General features: G+C 43.9%; 1 protein-coding gene across 1 annotated transcript in view; it reads left to right on the top strand.

Annotated features, from left to right (window-relative positions):
* The first annotated feature begins 1102 nt into the window (after nucleotides 1-1102).
* LOC135103810 (zwei Ig domain protein zig-8-like) overlaps nucleotides 1103-4919 on the top strand; it is a 93476-nt gene continuing 89659 nt past the window's right edge. Inside the window, exon 1 of the mRNA XM_064010606.1 lies at nucleotides 1103-1362. The gene's annotated coding sequence lies outside the window, so the exon portion shown is untranslated. The remainder of the gene's footprint in view (nucleotides 1363-4919) is intronic.

Genomic DNA, 4919 nt, shown 5'->3' on the forward strand with positions numbered 1-4919 from the left:
AGAGAGAAGTAGGGAGGGAATAAGTGGAGGAAAGGTAAAGAGAGGGAGAGAGCTGAAGTGGAAATGAACGCGAGGAGAGGAGGGAAGGTCTGGGTGAGGAAGGGAAGCCGCGAGACTGAATGAGGGAGGAAGGAGGGAGCTGTCAGGGAGAGAGAGAGAGAGAGAGAGAGAGAGAGAGAGAGAGAGAGAGAGAGAGAGAGAGAGAGAGAGAGAGAGAGAGAGAGAAGGGGGTCTGTCCAGGGATAGATAGATGGTGAGAAGGAGAGTATATAGGTGGTGGTGGTGGTGGTGGTGGTGGTGGTGTGAAAGAAAGAAAACTACCGAGGAAAAATTGGTGGGGAAAGAAAGAGGAGGAAGAGGAAAGGAGGAAGGAACAATAGGAAGTGAGAGAGGATGGAGAGAAGGAAGAAAGGAAGAAAGAGGAAGAGAATACGTGAGGGAAAGGAAGAAACATAACCAATAGTGGAAGGAAGGAAGCAGAGAGAGAGAGAGAGAGAGAGAGAGAGAGAGAGAGAGAGAGAGAGAGAGAGAGAGAGAGAGAGAGAGAGAGAATCACGTTATAGAAAAGACAGAAAGGAAAGAAGAAAAGAAAGGAGAAGAGAGAGATATAAAAAGAATGAGACAATCTCGGATAACCGAAAAAAAAGATGCAGACAAGAAAAAAGAAAAAGAGAAAACGAAAAAAAAAGAAAAACGTAAAATGAATAAAAGGAAAACAAGGGAACGATGAAATGAAGGAATAAGATTGGAGGGAGGAAAGAGAGAGAGAGAGGGAGAGAGGGAGAGAGAGGGGGGAGAAAGGGAAAGAGAGGGAGGGAGGGAAAAGATGAAAGAGAAAATAGGAGAACCAATAGGGAGAAGATGGAGAGGGAAAGGCCTGAGGGTGGAGAGAGAGAGAGAGAGAGAGAGAGAGAGAGAGAGAGAGAGAGAGAGAGAGAGAGAGAGAGAGAGAGAGAGAGAGAAATAGACAGAAATAGACAGAAATAGACAGGCAAACAGAGAAGCATATCGTGTGCGTGTGTGTGTGTGTGTGTGTGTGGGACAGCTGGCGGGATGGGTGGGCTGGGCTGGTCTGTGCTGAGCTGAGCTGCTGGAATTGACTGGAGGAGCGAGAGAGGGACCGAGAGCTGGGGAGCCGAGAGCGTCAGTGTGCCCGAGTCAGCCCCGGGAGTGGGTGTGTGTGTGCGCCAGTGTTCCTCTCTCCCCGTCCTCGCTGCGGCCTCACTACCACCACCACCACCACCGCCGCCGCCGTGTCCGTCTTCTCTACACTATTTTGAGGCTGTGTTTGTGTTCACCCGACCAAGCCACGCTGCCCTCCACGCCCTGCTTGCTCCTGCTACTGCTCTTCTGCTGCTGCCGGTGTGTAGAAAGAGGGGAAGGGTCAGGACAGGGAGGGAAGGAGGGAGGGAGAGAGGTAGAGGTGGAAAAGGGATGGAAAATAATGCTTGTGTGTTGTTGGTGAGGTGGAAGAGTTAACTGAGAGAGAGAGAGAGAGAGAGAGAGAGAGAGAGAGAGAGAGAGAGAGAGAGAGAGAGAGAGAGAGAGAGAGAGAGAATAGGGGGGGGTATAGTGGAGTAGTTGGGGTGGTTCGCCTCTTCCGTGGTTTGTGATTGAGTTAAAGCAAGGGCCCCACCACCACCACCACCACCACCAGGAGGGAAGGAGGTGGAAGAGGAGGAGGAGGAGATCATGAGGATAGATATTATAAGTAAAAAATGGTGATGAGGAAAAATAGGATAAGCAAGAGGGGAAGAAACTAAAACACTGGATACTCGAGAGGGGAAAAAAGTAAAAATGGAGTAGGAAAACGAGGAAGAAATGAGAATAAAGAAAAGAAAACTAAATAAGGAAAAAAATAGTAGGAAAAGGAGATAAAAAAATGAGAATAAGGAAGGAAAACAGGAAGAAAAGCTAAACGATATATACTGTAAGAAAAAGTAAAAGAGAAATGTAATGAAAAGGAAAAAAAAGCAAGGGGAAAACAAGACTAACTCACTCGTTTCTTCTCCCTCTTTCTCCCTTAATCACTACTACTACTACTACTACTACTACTACTACATACGACCGACAGATGGCGCTGGTGTTTGCTTCCGAGTTGTGTATCCAGTCTGCATTCTTCCTTGTTCCTTTCTCTGTTTCGTTTCGTGTTTTTCTGACAAATTAAAAATGTCATCTTGTGTCTGTGCTATTTTTGTGTTGCTGTTGGTGTTGGCCTTTTGTTGTTGTTTTTGTTTATATTGGTGTTTTTGTAAGCGTACTGTTGGTGTTTTGTTGGTGTTTCGTTGGTGTTCCTTGCTGAATACATAATTTTCGCTGCTCTGCCAAATCCTCTCAGCTCTGCCTTTTTTTTTTTTTGGTTGCAGCTTGTAGGATATTATGTTGCTACGTCTGCTGTTTCTCGCTCGCTCCTCGCTGCATACATACATAATTATTCCTTGCTCTGTCGAATGCTGTTACTGTATTATGTTTGTTTGTTTTCTTTTCCTTTGTTGTTGTTGTTGTTGTTGTTGTTGTTAGTGTAGTCGTTTCTTTGATTTCTTTTTTCATTTTTTTCTTCCTTTCTTTATTTCTTGATTCGTTATTTTTTTCCTCTTTATTTCTTGATACTTTGTCCTGTGCTCAATTTTTTGCTGTCATTGTTTGTATTACAGTTCGATCTGGAAAGCATACCTCTGTTTTCCCCCTTTTTTTCTGTTTTTTTTGTCATTCCCTTTTTTTTCAGATATCTATTTCATCTTCGTATTTTCATATTCGTACACATATCAAGGCACACACACACACACACACACACACACACACACACACACACACACACACACACACACACACACACACACACACACACACACACACACACACACACAGTCTCTCTCTCTCTCTCTCTCTCTCTCTCTCTCTCTCTCTCTCTCTCTCTCTCTCTCTCTCTCTCTCTCTCTCTTATTCCCCGTTTTATCTTTGTTTACTTTTTTCTGATATTCTGACACGTGTTTGACCTATCGAGATACCTAATTTTTTCTTTTTTTTTTCATTTGATTTTTCTCTCTCTTTTCATCAGCACGTTTACAGATTCATTAATATATTTCCTGCGCGGTTCATATATTCGGCGCATATTCCACGTGTCTGACCTTGCTCCGTCCGTGGTATTCTTGCAGAAATAACATGTCGTTTGCTTTCTCCTTCCCCTCTTCCTGTATTATTATTTTTTTTTATTTATGCATTTTTCTCCTTCACTATAACGTCTATTTTACTTTGACACTACTTACATATTTCTTTTTATTCTAATGTTTTTTTTTCTTTTCCTTTTTTTTTTTTCTCTCTCTCTGTCTTTCCAACCTGTTTAATTTTTCGTGGCGATAAATGTTTTTCTTTTTACTTATTTTTTCTTTTATTTTATTGAATGAAGTGAGAAGTAATAGCATGTAGCAGTAGTAGTAGTAGTAGTTGTTGTTGTACTAGCAGTAGTAGTAGTAGTTGTTGTTGTTGTTGTAGTAGCAGTTGTAGTAGTTGTTGTTGTAGCAGTAGAAGTAGTAGTAGTAGTAGTAGTAGTAGTAGTAGTAGTAGTAGTAGTAGTTGTTGTTGTTGTTGTTGTTGTTGTTGTTGTTGTTATCATCATCATCATCATCATCATCATCATCATCATCATCATATTTCCAGATTCTCTCTCTCTCTCTCTCTCTCTCTCTCTCTCTCTCTCTCTCTCTCTCTCTCTCTCTCTCTCTCTCTCTCTCTCTCTCTCCCACCCACCCTCCCTCCCTATCCCCTTACCTCCCTCCTCTCCCCTCCCCTCCCTCCCTCCCTCCCTCCCTCCCTCCCTCCCTCCCTCCCTCCCTCCCTCCCTCCTCCTTTCCTTCCCCAGTTACACTCCTTTCCCTAGTCATTTTTTTTTTCCTTGTCGATTTTTTTCCCCTTCCAGTATGTAGGTTCATGAAATGCGTGGTGTGCCGAAGTCATGTAACTGGAGAATAGACAAGGAGAGTTCAGGTGGTTGAGACAGGAGGAAGAGGAGGAGGAGGAGGAGGAGGAGGAGGAGGAGGAGGAGGAGGAAGGGTGTCAGTAAAGGTGATATACGTAGGAGAGTTAGCTGGTGGAGGACGTGGAGGTGGAGGTGGAGAGAAAGGAAGGGAGGGAGGAGGAAGAGGAGGAGGGGCGAGGTAAGTGAAGGTGAGGCAGAATCGAGGTGTGGGAGTGAAGAAAATGCTGCAGGAGAGAGAGAGAGAGAGAGAGAGAGAGAGAGAGAGAGAGAGAGAGAGAGAGAGAGAGAGAGAGAGAGAGAGAGAGTAATGGTGACAGGAATGAAGCAATGACTGGAGTGAAGATAAGAATGATGCAGTGAGAGTGATAGAGAGTGGAATGATAGGAAAAACAGGAATGATGACTGGAATGAAAACTGGAATGACACATGGACAGGAATGGTGACGGAATGACCCAGAGAGAGAGAGAGAAAATATATATGGCAGAAATGAATAACACAGTGACAGGAATGATAATGCAATGACAGGAATGAATGACAGGAATATGTCTCTCTATCTTATTGTACATCGAACCAAAAAAGTATCACGAAAAATAATATCCTCTCTCTCTCTCTCTCTCTCTCTCTCTCTCTCTCTCTCTCTCTCTCTCTCTCTCTCTCTCTCTCTCTCTCTCTCTCTCGTGAACTGATACAAGGAGAAATAAGGTTTAAATTTATAAGTGCGAAGGAGGAAGATCAAAGCAAAAAAAAGACTCATTACCGCATAGTTTCTCGTATCCCGGTATCTTGAGACGCGAAGATGGAAGGAGGAAGCAGAAACACGATATTGGCTGTGAATGAAGTGCGGCAGGACAGTCTGGCAAGGCGGAGAGATGGAGGAAACATTGGTACGGCGAAGGGGAAGCGTGGAAGTAACTTATCCCATCCACACTTCGCGAGGAGAAAG

The sequence above is a fragment of the Scylla paramamosain genome, chromosome 9, assembly GCF_035594125.1.
Source record: "Scylla paramamosain isolate STU-SP2022 chromosome 9, ASM3559412v1, whole genome shotgun sequence".
Classification (NCBI taxonomy): domain Eukaryota; kingdom Metazoa; phylum Arthropoda; class Malacostraca; order Decapoda; family Portunidae; genus Scylla; species Scylla paramamosain.